Source organism: Ambystoma mexicanum, chromosome 6p, assembly GCF_040938575.1.
Source record: "Ambystoma mexicanum isolate Mex_15411 chromosome 6p, UKY_AmexF1_1, whole genome shotgun sequence".
Lineage (NCBI taxonomy): Eukaryota > Metazoa > Chordata > Amphibia > Caudata > Ambystomatidae > Ambystoma > Ambystoma mexicanum.
Window position 1 is genome coordinate 1,402,320,347 of NC_090935.1, and position 14,772 is coordinate 1,402,335,118.

The window sequence follows — 14,772 nt, forward strand, 5'->3', positions numbered from 1 at the left end:
CAGTTCTTGGGTTCACTTGAACACCATCAACTCAGGGAGAGGGGGGGAAGGGGGGAAGGGAAAAGAGGAACTTGAGAACAGTAGCACCAACATCTGAACGAATTTGCTTTAATACCAAAGGCACGGGAGGGAAGAATCAAACACCGGTCTGGCCACCTGAAGTGAGCGATCCTCTAAAAGTACCTAACAATGACGACATCTGACGAACACATGGTGAGAGACTCACTCAGGGTCGGGACTATTAATGTGAAAGGCTTGAACTCCCCGACTAAAAGATCCTTGGTCCTTAGGGAATTTCGTAGATCCAATATTGACATACTCCTCCTGCAGGAGACCAAGTATGCTAGGGGCGAGGAGCGGAGCATCCTGGGGAAGCGAGGAGGCCTCGAGTTTTGGGGTTCGGGCCCCCTCAGAAGAGGCGGTGTTGGAATTCTACTCAAGAAAGGAATTACCTTTGAAGTGGATAAAACATGGTCCGACGTTGGGGGCCGTGCCCTGCTCATAACGGGCAAAATAGCAAAATCTCAGGTGACTATTGCCACCGTATACGCACCCAACACTGGTCAGGTCGCATTCCTTGAGAAAACGATCCCTAAAATAATGCTAGAAGCCACAGGGCATATCATCCTGGGAGGAGACTTTAATCAATGGGCTGACCCGTACAAGGATTGGAAGCCAGGCAGACCTGAAGCGAGACAACAAAACAAGAGAGAGCCCACCGAATTGGCTGCAATGATGGCTCTATACGACATGAAGGACGTGTGGAGACTCATACACCCCACCGAAAGCGGATATACCTTCTACTCAAACCCCCATCACACATTTACACGGATTGACTATATATATCTCTCAAGTGCTCTCACAACCACGACACAGCAATCCGACATAGTCCCGATAACCTGGTCCGACCACGACATGGTTCTGACTGATATCAATTGGGCGGACCTACCTGTCAACGGAGGAAAGTGGCGATGTAACGAGTCTCTTTGGAAAGATCAGGTCTTCAAAACCACCATGGAGACCGAAATTGACGAATATTTTAAAATAAATAATAATGGGGAGGTCTCCAAACAAATGGTATGGGAGGCAGGGAAGGCCACATGGAGAGGCATTCTGATGCGAGAGGGGTCCTCCAAGAAAAGGGAGCGGAAGATTATAGAACATAGGCTACGGACCGAAATATGTCAATTGGAGGGTGAGATAAGGGAAGACCCAGAGGTAGACCCAGACAGAATGAAAATAGCCCAACAGAAAAGGGAAGAACTTAGGCTGTTAGAGCGCGACCAAGTAGTACGCAAACTGCAGTTTTTAAAACAGAAATTTTACGAAAAAGGAGACAAGGCCGATGCTCTACTAGCTGCCAGGCTCAGAGAACAAAGGACAGAGCGCAGGGTGACCAAAATCTGGATGACTCTGTCCCCTTTTCCCAGACCCCCCACACCATCCCGGAATCCTTTGCCAATTCTATGAGAAACTCTACACCTCCGAAATAACCTCTGGCCAGTTAGACATAACCGCTTACTTATCCCCGATCACTATGCCTACAATAACGCAGGCTGACACCGAGCTCCTCGACTCCCCCATTAGTGAACAGGAGATCCATGATGCAATTAAAAGGTTAACGCTCGGCAAGTCCCCAGGGGAAGATGGTTACACTGCTGGATTCTATAAAACTTTCAGCAACCAACTAACACCCTTCCTAACGGAACTATTTAATGAAATCATAGAAACAGGTGTGGCTCCAGCCTCCTTTAAAAGAGCGCTTATAACAGTGATCCCCAAGGAAGGGAGAGACCCCAAGTGCTGTGGATCATACCGTCCCATTTCCCTCCTCAATCTCGACGCCAAAATCTATGCTAGGGTAATAGCTGCCAGACTGGAAAGGCTAATGCCCCGCCTGGTCCACCCAGACCAGGTTGGGTTTATACTGGGGAGACAGGGAGCTGATTCCATGCGCAAAACACTACACCTCATCCATACGGCCCATGACCTCCCTGGCGACCCTGTCCTACTATCGATTGATGCCGAGAAGGCCTTTGATAGAGTGGAGTGGGATTTTCTGGGAGCAGTCCTGCAGAAAGTGGGAATAGGCCCGAGAACTAGAAAGGGAATACGAGTATTATACACATCCCCCATGTCAGCGATATTCGTTAACGGGGAATACTCCAGATGGTTCGAACTGCATCGCGGGACTAGACAGGGATGCCCCCTCTCCGCAATTCTATTTGCACTCTCACTAGAACCCCTGGCACAAAAGATGAGAGCGGACCCTTTGATAGAGGGGATGCGGCTAGGGCCAACAGAGTACAAAGCCGCCCTCTATGCAGATGACATTCTCCTCCACATAACTAACCCCACAGAGTCCATCCCTCATGCCCTCAAATTAATGGATGAATATGGGCAATTCTCGGGGTTTAAGGTAAATAGGACCAAGTCCATTTTGTTCCCCCTTCAGGGAACCGCAGAAGTTAATAACGCCAAGTTCCTCCCGTTGGGCCTCAAGCTCGAACATGCCACACTACAATATCTGGGCATACAGATCACCAAAACCCTGGACGATCTTTTCGAAGCCAATTTTCCTCCGCTCTTCCAGCGATTCGCAGCCGACCTCAAAAAATGGGAGAAACTCACGATCTCCTGGCTTGGACGAATCAATGCAGTTAAGATGGTATGCCTTCCCCGTTTCCTGTATCCATTCCAAATGCTACCGGTTGAGATACCCAAAGAGTTTTTTATTGAAGCCAAAAAGATCATGGTAAGATTCATATGGCAGGGGAAGAAACCAAGAATCCCATACAACACACTAACGCTCCCCAAGGACAAGGGAGGAGTCGGGCTTCCTGACCTGAGAACCTACTACAAAGCCGCTCAGCTGCGCGTCCTGATCCCACACCTTAGAGACCATACTAACTGGACAATCATTATCTGTCGCCTGCCACGGTATCGGAATGGCTTTGGACCCCGCACAAAAGGGTTCAACGAAAAATCAAGGGCCACCCTATCTTAAGCACTATATGGAGTATTTGGCGCACAGGCAAAGAAATGTGCAAAATCACCACCTGGCCATCCCCGCTCAGCCACTTATGGTCACCTGGCATAAACAACCACATACCTGATGTGGGCAGATTCCAAGCATGGTACGAGGCAGGCTTGGAGAGAGTAGGACAGCTACAGAAAAAAGACGCGTTTATCACTTTACCAGATCTAACGGAAGCGCTGGGTATAGGCACCCTATCTACATTCCAGTACATCCAACTGAAAGGGGTCTTAACGAAGGCAGAATGGAGAGACAAACTAAACAGAGATCTCACCCCATTTGAGAAACTCCTTGACTCTAAATCCGAGATGAAAGGCCTCATATCCGCAATGTACCAAGAATTAATAGCGGCGGGAAACGGGTCAACGCAACCCCTGCGGAAGAGATGGGAAAAAGACTTTGGGGAAGAAATGCATTCCAACCTATGGGAAACAATGTGTAAGGCAGCCTCCAAAACGTCCATTTTAAGTCAATACAAGCTTCATGCCATCAAACTGCTACACAGATGGCAATACGACCCCCTTAGACTTTCCAAAATGTCCCAGACAATGAGTCCAACATGCTGGAGGGAATGCGGAGAAATAGCCAATTATTGGCACATGTGGTGGGGCTGCCAACACATCAAAGTATTCTGGAACGAGGTCCTGGGGTGGATTAAAGAAATAGAAGGTATCCAAAGAGATCCCGATCCCTACCTAATACTGTTTGGCCTCGAAAAAGATGAAGATGAATGGACCAGAGTGAAAGGCTTGACCCCCTACTTACTGCTCGCAGCCAGGGCCCTCTTAGTGATTAAATGGAAATCCACAACGACGCCCGGTAAGTGGGAATGGATCGCCCCAGCCACAAACATCTATTTAATGGAGACAATAACCGCCTCCCTGCACGGCAAAGCCGCCCAATGCGAAGCTCTATGGATGGACTTTAAAAATAAATATCTCATAACAGACTCTGGGCTCCAATCGGAGGAATCTATCGGACCCTGATGGAAAGGCAACACTCGACAGAAAACAATGGAAGAGACTCTGTAATAAGTAGCACCTGACCGACCACGCAATGGAGCTCTGAATAAAACACTTTGGAAATCCCCATGCTTTCACAAACTTTAATGGATGTGTGCTCAATCAAGGAAGGGAGGGGGGAGGGGGGAGGGTAGGGTTCGTTAGACTAAGATGGATATACTTTGAGGTACCCAATGTAACATATGCTGCATAACTATGCCTGTTCTTCTTTTAACAACAAATATATCTTCCTTGTTCTGCAAACATATGCCTACTATGGTGAAACATGTAATATGTATTCCATCTTGTTTGTTCCTTTGTTAAAACCAATAAAACCAAATTTTAAAAAAAAAAAAATCCTGTTGGGGTCTGGAGCGGGCTAATGTTCACAAATCTAATAGTGCAGCATTGGTGGCATTCACAATCCTATCAAGAAGTGACACAGGCTATTGTTTACAAGTCTAACCAAGTGTGGCATAGCTAACATTCACAATCCTGTAAGGGTTTGGCACAGGCTAATGTTCACAATTCCAACTAAGTGTGGCATTGCTAACATTCACTATCATGTCTGGGTCCGGTGCAGGCTAATGTTCACAATTCTAACCAAGTGCAGCATTGCTAACAATCATAACCCTGTCTGGGTCTGGGACAGGCTAATGTTCACAATTCTAACCAAGTGCAGCATTGCTAACACTCACAATCTAGTGTGGATCTGGTGAGGCTATAGTTCACAATAACAACTAGGTGTGGCATTGCTAACAATCACAATCCTGTCTGGGTCTGGCGTAGGCTAATGTTCACAATTTTAATGAAGTGTGGCATTGCTAACATTCACAATCCTGTCTAGAGGTGATGCAGGCTAATATTCATAGTTCTAACTATGTGTGGCATTGCTAACATTCACAATCTTGTCTGGGTCTGGTGCAGGCTAATGTTCACAATTCTAACCAAGTGTGGCATTGCTAACATTCACAATCCTATCTAGATTTAATGCAGGCTAATATTCATAGTTCTAACTATGTGTGGCATTGCCAACATTAACAATCTTGTCTGGGTCTGGTGCAGGCTAATGTTCACAATTCTAACCAAGTGTGGCATTGCTAACATTCACAATCCTATCTAGAGGTGATGCAGGCTAATATTCATAGTTCTAACTATGTGTGGCATTGCCAACATTCACAATCTTGTCTGGGTCTGGTGCAGGCTAATGTTCACAATTCCAACTAAGTGTGGCATTGCTAACATTCACTATCATGTCTGGGTCTGGTGCAGGCTAATGTTCACAATTCTAACTAAGTGCGGCATTGCTAACACTCACAATCTAGTGTGGATCTGGTGAGGCTATAGTTCACAATAACAACTAGGTGTGGCATTGCTAACAATCACAATCCTGTCTGGGTCTGGGGCAGGCTAATATTCACAATTCTAACAAAGTGTGGCTTTGCTAACATTCACAATCCTGTCTGTGTCTGGTGCAGGCTAATGTTCACAATTTTAACTAAGTGCAGCATTGCTAACATTCACAATCTTGTCTGGGTCTGGTGCAGGCTAATGTTCACAATTCTAACCAGTTGCGGCATTGCCAACACTCACAATCTAGTGTGGATCTGGTCAGGCTATAGTTCACAATAACAACTAGGTGTGGCATTGCTAACAATCACAATCCTGTCTCGGTCTGGCTTGGCTAATGTTCACAATTTTAATGAAGTGTGGCATTGCTAACATTCACAATCCTATCTAGAGGTAATGCAGGCTAATATTCATAGTTCTAACTATGTGTGGCATTGCTAACATTAACAATCCTGTCTGGGTCTGGGGCAGGCAAATGTTCACAATTCTAATCAAGTGCCGCATTGCTAACATTCACAATCTAGTATGGGTCTGGCATAGGCTAATTTTCACAATTCTAACGAAGTGCGGCCTTGCTAACATTCACAATCCTGTCTGGGTCTGGTGCAGGCAAATGTTCACAATTCTAATCAAGTGCCGCATTGCTAACATTCACAATCTAGTATGGGTCTGGCATAGGCTAATGTTCACAATTCTAATGAATTGTGGCATTGCTAGCATTCACAATCCTGTCTGGGTCTGGCATAGGCTAATGTTCACAATTCCAACTCAGTGTGGCATTTCTAACAATCACAACCCTATTTAAATGTGATGCCGTCTAATATTCACAGTTCTAATGAAGTGTGGCATTGCTAACATTCAGAATCGTGTCTGGGTCTGGCGTAGGCTAATGTTCACAATTTCAACTAAGTGTGGCATTGCTAACATTCACTATCATGTCTGGGTTGGGGCAGGCTAATGTTCACAATTCTAACCAAGTGCAGCATTGCTAACAATCATAACCCTGTCTGGGTCTGGGGCAGGCTAATGTTGACAATTCTAATGAAGTGTGACACTGCTAACATTCACAATCCTATCTAGAGGGGATGCAGGCTTATATTCACAGTTCTAACTAAATGTGGCATTGCTAACATTCACAATCCTGTCTGGGTCTTGGGCAGGCTAATGTTGACAATGCTAACGAAGTGTGGCATTGGTAACATTCACAATCCTGTCTGGGTCTGGCATAGGCTAATTTTCACAATTCTAACGAAGTGCGGCATTGATAACACTCACAATCTAGTGTGGATCTGGTCAGGCTATAGTTCTCAATAACAACTAGGTGTGGCATTGCTAACAATAACAATCCTGTCTGGGTCTGGCGTAGGCTAATGTTCACAATTTTAATGAAGTGTGGCATTGCTAACATTCACAATCCTATCTAGAGGTGATGCAGGCTAATATTCATAGTTCTAACTATGTGTGGCATTGCTAACATTAACAATCCTGTCTGGGTCTGGGGCAGGCTAATGTTCACAATTCTAACAAAGTGTGGCATTGCTAACATTCACAATTCTATCTGGGTCTGGGGCAGGCTAATATTCACAGTTCTAAGTGTGGCCTTGCTAACATTCACAATCCTGTCTGGGTCTGGTGCAGGCTAATGTTCACAATTCTAAGTGCGGCATTGCTAACATTCACAATCTAGTATGGGTCTGGTATAGGCTAATGTTCACAATTCTAATGAATTGTGTCATTGCTAACATTCACAATCCTGTCTGGGTCTGGCATAGGCTAATGTTCACAATTCCTACTCAGTGTGGCATTTCTAACAATCACAACCCTATTTAAATGTGATGCCGGCTAATATTCACAGTTCTAATGAAGTGTGGCATTGCTAACATTCAGAATCGTGTCTGGGTCTGGCGTAGGCTAATGTTCACAATTTCAACTAAGTGTGGCATTGCTAACATTCACTATCGTGTCTGGGTTGGGGCAGGATAATGTTCACAATTCTAACCAAGTGCAGCATTGCTAACAATCATAACCCTGTCTGGGTCTGGGGCAGGCTAATGTTGACAATTCTAATGAAGTGTGACACTGCTAACATTCACAATCCTATCTAGAGGGGATGCAGGCTTATATTCACAGTTCTAACTAAATGTGGCATTGCTAACATTCACAATCCTGTCTGGGTCTTGGGCAGGCTAATGTTGACAATGCTAACGAAGTGTGGCATTGGTAACATTCACAATCCTATCTGGGTCCAGCGCAGGCTAATGTTCCCAATTCTAACCAAGTGCGGCATTGCTAAGACTCACAATCTAGTATGGGTCTGGCGTAGGCTAATGTTCACAATTCTAACTGAGTGTGGCATTGCTAACAATCACAATTCTATCTAGATGCGGCGCAGGCTAATGTTCACAATTCTGAGTTTGGTATTGATAACAATCACAATCATATCTCGATGTGACAAAGGCTAATGTTCACAATTCCAACTAAGTGTGGCATTGGTGACATTCACAATCATGTCTGGGTCCGGTGCAGGCTAATGTTCACAATTCTAACCAAGTGCAGCATTGGGTCTGGGGCAGCCTAATGTTGACAATTCTAATGAAGTTTGTCATTGCTAACATTCACAATCATGTCTGGGTCGTGGGCAGGCTAATGTTGACAATGCTAACGAAGTGTGGCATTGGTAACATTCACAATCCTATCTTGGTCCGGCGCAGGCTAATGTTCACAATTCTGACCAAGTGCAGCATTGCTAAGACTCACAATCTAGTATGGGTCTGCCGTAGGCTAATGTTCACAGTTCTGAGTGTTGCATTGCTGTAACGCTCTCCTGGTATACACGGGGGCACCACTCAGTCCAAACTTTTTCACCCTTGGACCTCTTCCTTTGGACCCTTGTGCGACTGGAGACCAGGTCTAAAACACAGTAGTTAGATTTTAGCTTGGTTGTCTTCTTTGGCCTGGGGCACTCTTCCCATATGGACCCAGAAACTCCCTGACGCACTTCTCACCTTGCTTCTTGATAAGGTGCGCTCTCCGTCCTGCAACTCGTTACAGGGGTGCGTTGAGATTGGCTTGTCGCTGCCTAGTTACTTCACTAGAGCGACTCTACGGAGACCAGGCCTGCTGCGACTCCATTTTTCAGGTAAGTCTGTATTGACTGTGTGTTCTTTGTTTTTGTAGTAGTCTCTATTTAGTTCTTCCTTTGTTTATAGGTGGGGATGCTGTCCTCGTGATGTCGCGCAGTTGTGCACGAGATGGTAAGAAAGCGCGAAGCGTGGCGCTATATGCTGTTCTTGTGCTAACCTGTTATATTGTCTTTCTTGCAGGCTGCGGTGTTGATCCGGAATACGTGTGCCAAGAAGATGGAGAGCGGTGAGTTGTGGTGAGCGAGCCGCTTACTGGCACTCTAAGGTGGAACCAGCCTTACTGTTCTTCGCCCGGAGTTGGAAGCCGATCTATGCAGGTAAGCGAGTGCTTTTTGAAAGTGAAGAATAAAAGCTTACTGATGTTTCTTTTCTCTGTTTCTTTTCTCAGGTAGCAGTTTCCTTGTTGGAGCGAGATCCGCCGAGATGTTGACTGTTCGGGATCCAGGAGCAGAGTACAAGCGCTAATTCCAAAAGGTAAGCGAATACTAATGGTGTCTTCTCTTTGTTCTTGCAGGATCTGGTCCGGCGAGCGAAGCCAGATTCCAGCTGACCACGGTGAACGTCACGCTGCAGCAAGCACAGCAACGCAAACCGTTTTCTGCAATCCAGGCGTGGATTATATAGCCTGCAGGTATCCCAGGTTTCCCTGGGCCTGCCACACCCAAAATGCTAGACCGCATGGCTCAGTTATGGAACTGAGCCATGTGGGAGCATCCATGTTGTTGTACAAATGCCCTTATGGGCCCAGATTATTGGCTTTTCATATGAGCCTGGCACCAAAAGCACCAGGGCTGACTCCAAGTGAGTCTGGGGGCAAATGTCCAGGCCCTTGAGGCCCTGATGGATGTACTTGGTGCAGCTTGGTGCAGCTCACATGGTCTAACACCCCAGGCCAAGGGCAGGAGTCGTGACAGCACTCTTCCCCCAAGGCCCCTCTCAAGGTGATCCTTGTCTCTGGTCCGGGCTTGGTAGGGTAATCCCGATGAAAACTCTGAATCAAGCGAGGAGCGTGGATATAATCATAAGGCTCCCATGTCCAGTCCTGTGGGCCATACCCCTTCCAATCCACTAAATAGTGTAGTTTCCTTCTGACATACTTTGAGTCCAGGATGTTTTTGACTTCAAACTCTGGTTTCTCATCTACCATTATTGGTTCAGGTGGAATGGTTATTCGTGTCCTTGGTTGGACTGGTTTTAAGAGAGACACATGGAACACTGGATGGATCTGCATGTTAGCCAGCAAGGCCAGTTTCACTGCAGCTGGCTTTATGATAGCCGTGATGGTGAAAGGTCCCAAATACTGTGGGAAAAATGTCTGAGTCCCTTTAATAAGCACATGTTTTGAAGCTAACCAAACTTCATCCCCCACCTGGTAGTTTGGGGCTTTCTCACAATGTTGATCTGCGTATTTCTTCTGCCGGTCCTTGGCTTGATGTAGGTGTTTGACAGCACTTGTGAAGGCCTGAGAAATGATGGTGTGTAAGGTTTCAATGGCCGGCATCTCCAGTGTCGTTGGAATGTCCAGTTCGGAAGTGCGTGGGTGTCTGCCATAGATTGTGAAGAATGGGGTTTGCCTCGTACTGCTGTGCAGGGAATTGTTATATGCATACTCAGCTACCCATAGTAAGTCTTTGCAGTTTCCTTCAACTTGGTGTAACATGCAGCGTAGGTACTGTTCGAGCGTTTGGTTCGTTCTCTCTGTTTGACCATCTGTCTGGGGGTGATGGCTAGCGGATAGTCTGATGTCTATTTGAGCCATTGCACTGCATTTTCTCCAGAAGTTGGACACAAAATGGGTACTTCAGTCTGAGATCAACACAGACGGGAACCCGTGAAGGCGTATGATGTGTTCAAGGAAAACCTTTGCCAGGCTGGATGCTTTGGGAACCCTCTAAATGGCAGAAAGTGGGCCATCTTTGAAAACAAGTCTACTACCACGAGAATGGTATTGTATCCTTGACTGGGTGGTAAATCAGTGATAAAATCAAGAGACAAAGTGTGCCAGGGTGCAGGTGGAATGTCTAATGGTTTGAGGAGCCCAGCTGGTTTCTGCTTTGATGATTTGTTTTGTGCACAGACCCCACATGAAGTGATAAATTGGATAACTTCCTTACGCCACGTGGGCCACCAGTAATTTCGCTTTACTTTGGCTAACGTTTTCGCAATTCCGGGGTGGCCCTCCAATAACGAGTCATGATATCCTGAGATTACTTGGACCTGAAGCTCTTTTGTGGGAATAAACAAACGGCTTCCAAAGTATGGTAGTTGGTCATTGATTGTGTAGGGTTCTCCTCATGAATCCCATTCCTGTAACAACTTGGGAGTCATCTCGTGTTGGATCTCAGGCCTCAATTCATCTTGAGTCATCATGGTGGTAATGCCTAGGACCTCTTCAGTCGGAATGATAGCTGCGGGATCGGGGGTTGTATATACCAGTTCATCCGTACCCATGCGGGATAGGGCATCAGCTTTTCCATTCACGACTCCTGGCCGAAAAGTGATTACATAATCATATTCTGCGAAGAAAAAGACCCCACGTAATTGTCGTGAAGATTGGACCTTGACAGTCTTTAGGTATTGCAGATTCCGGTGGTCTGTTATTACAGTGATAGTGTGTCTGGCACCGAGAAGATAGTGTCGCCAGGCCTTAAAGGCTGATTGGATAGCTAGAAGCTCCTTATCAGTGAGAGCATAATTGAGTTCTGGTGGTGAGAATTTACGGGACCAGGAGGCTACCGGGTGCAGTTGGCCAGTTTGTGGGTCCCTTTGTGAAAGAACTGCACCCATTGCCATACTGGAGGCGTCTGTTTCCACCATGTATGGTAGATCCGGTCGCGGGTGTCGTAAAATCGGGGCAGAGGTAAATCTCACCTTGAGTTTCTGAAAGGCCTTTTCCGCTTCCTCCGTCCACTGGAACTTCGTTTTGCACTTTCTCAATAAAGATGTGATTGTATGCACTATTTCAGAAAATCCTGGAATGAATCGGCGGTAAAAATTTGCAAAGCCCAACATGCTCTGGATTCCCTTGAATGAGTTTGGAGCTGGCCAGTTTAGGATGGCATCGACTTCATGCAAATCCATTTGGATTCCTTTTGGAGTGAGAATGAAGCCGAAGAATTCCACCTCGTTGACATGAAATGAACATTTCTCAAGTTTGGCATAGAGATGATGCAGGCGGAGTTCCGCAAGGACAGATCGGACATGCTTCACGTGGTCTTGTTGCGAGGCCGAGTATACCAGAATATCGTCTATATAGACCAGAGTGCAGACGTCAATCAGCTCTATCAGGACATTGTTCATGAAATACTGGAATGCAGTGGGGGCATTGCAAAGGCCAAATGGCATTATCTGGTACTCGTATAGGCCATATTTGGTGTGAAACGCAGTCTTCCATTCATCTACTTTTTTAACTCGGACGAGATGGTATGCTCCTCAAAGATCTAACTTTGTATAGATTTGGGCATCTTTGACCTGGTCCAGCAATTCCGGAATAAGTAGCAGGGGGTAATGATTCTTTATGGTGATTTGGTTCAGTGCACGAAAGTCAATGCAAGTCCTCAAATCTCCTTCCTTATTTGGTACGAAGAATAAAGGGGATGCTGCTGGTGACTTTGAGGGGCGAATAAAGCCATTAGCCAGATATTGCTCAAGGTAGGTTTTCAAATGTTGGTTTTCAAGTTCCGTGAGTGCATAGATTCGGCTACAAGGGATTTGAGCTCCTGGTACCAGATTGATTTGGCAATCATAAGGCCTGTGTGGTGGTAGGGTGTTAGCTTGCTCTTTTTGAAACACATTCTGAAAGTCCTGATATTCACTCTGTAGAGTACCAACCACCCCCAGGGTCATTGCTGCGGTTCTAGTGACTGAGGGACTGATAGTCGTTGCCTTACTTTCCTTGGGATAGCACATGCGGAGACAGCCCTTCGAGAACACCAGTTCCTGAGCACGCCAATCTATAAGCAGATTGTGTGCAACCAACAACGGCATCCCGAGGATCAACCAGAACTGAGGCGCTTTGATGAGATGGAAGGCAATCGATTCCCAGTGGCCATCTTGACACAGAAGGGTTAGGACTTTAGTGCACTGGGATACTGGGCCAGAAGAGATTTCTGTACCATCTACTGTGGTTACTGTTTCAGTGGTCGGCTTAGGACATAGGGAGAGCCCCATCTTTGCTGCTAGATCCTGGTCCATATAATTCCCAACTGCTCCTCTGTCGATGTACGCATCCACGGAATGCATCTTAGACAGTTGTTGGTGGTTGATTAGAATCACGGGCAGAGCAAAATGGGAGGTCTGTAGTTGATTTTCTTCGCTCGACAAATGGACCCCTACATTTGCCGAGCTTGGTAGTTTTCTGACTCTTCACTCGTGGTCTCCTTATTCTCCTTGGAGGTTTTACTGGACACTATTTGAGAAAATGACCTGCTTTTCCGCAGTATAAACATAACTGCAGTTCCCTTCTTTTATCTCTTTCCGCCTTAGTTAAAGGCGGTCTCACCCCTCCCAGTTGCATTGGCTCCACTGAATTACCCATTGCTCGTGGAATCTGTACTTTAGGCCGCACGAACAGTGGGCGAACGTCAGGCCTGTTCCGATCTGCCCTTTGGTCTTGCAACCTGTGATCAAGTGGAACCACAAGGTTGATGAACTCTCCACAGTCTTTCGGCCGATCCACTACTTGGGCAAGTACGTCCTTTAACTCTCCCCGTAGACCCCGATGAAATAACGTGGTCCTTTTCTCCTCCGGCCACCCTGCTTCGACCACGAGCCTGTTAAAGGTTGCTATATAGGTTAGTAGGTCCTGGTTTCCTTGACAAAGAGACAAGAGTTCATTATCCACTGCCTGTCCATGAGTACGACGGGCGAAAAGCTTGTCCAACTCGTACTGGAAACCCCCAAAATCTCCTAACAGAGGATCGTCCTGACTGACAAAAGATACTGACCAGTCTGCAGCACTGCCACTAAAATAAGACAACATGAAGGCAACTCACGACTGATCATTACGAAAAGCTCCAGGTCTGCAAAAAAAACGAAGTCGACACTGGTTCATGAAGGTGGCATATTTTCTAGGGTCCCCGTAAAACGTTCCAGTGGGGCTAATGGAACAGCTCCAGGGAGAGTGATTTGTACAGGATTGGTCGCTGGTGTGGACATTGATGAAGCGTTCCCAGGCAATGGAGCTTGGCCGGCCTGTGATTGGAGGAGCTGTCTACTCAGCTCGTCAGTCTGTTCCTTTGACACAATCAACTCCCTCCGCAATGCATTGGTCTCCTGTCTGGCTGTATGCACTTCTGCGCGTAATTGCCCCAACAGCTGTGCTAGCTGGTCGGTCTCAGAGGTTTCCATGACGCCCAGGTGGATTTTGTATTGTGAGGCTTCACGTTCTGTAACGCTCACCTAGTATCCACGGGGGCGCCACCCAGCCCGAACTGTTTCACCCTTGGACCTCTTTCTTTGGACCTTTGTGCGACTGGAGACCAGGTCTGAAACACAATAGTTAGATTTTAGCTTGGTTGTCTCCTTTGGCCCAGAAACCCCCTGGCACACTTCTCACCTTGCTTCTTGATAAGGTGCACTCTCCATCCAGCCACTTGGTGCAGGGGTGCATTGAGATTGGCTTGTCGTTGCCTAGTTACTTCACTGGAGCGACTCTACGGAGACCAGGCCTGCTGCAACTCAATTTTTCAGGTGAGTCTGTATTGACTGTGTGTTCTTTGTTTTTGTAGTAGTCTCTATTTAGTTCTTCCTTTGTTTATAGGTGGGGATGCTGTCCTCGTGATGTCGCGCAGTTGTGCACGAGATGGTAAGAAAGCGCGAAGCGTGGCGCTATATGCTGTTCTTGTGCTAACCTGTTATATTGTCTTTCTTGCAGGCTGCGGTGGTGATCCGGAATACGTGTGCCAAGAAGATGGAGAGCAGTGAGTTGTGGTGAGCGAACCGCTTACTGGCACTCTAAGTTGGAACCAGCCTTTCTGTTCTTCTGCCGGATTTGGAAGCCGATCTATGCAGGTAAGCGAGTGCTTTTTGAAAGTGAAGAATAAATGCTTACTGATGTTTGTTTTCTCTGTTTCTTTTCTCAGGTAGCAGTTCTCTTGATGGAGCAAGATCCGCTGAGATGTTTACTGTTTGGGATCCAGGAGCGGAGTACGAGTGCTGATTCCAAAAGGTACGCGACTACTAATGGTGTCTTCTCTTTGTTCTTGCAGGATCTGGTCCGGTGAGCGGAGGAAGATTCCAG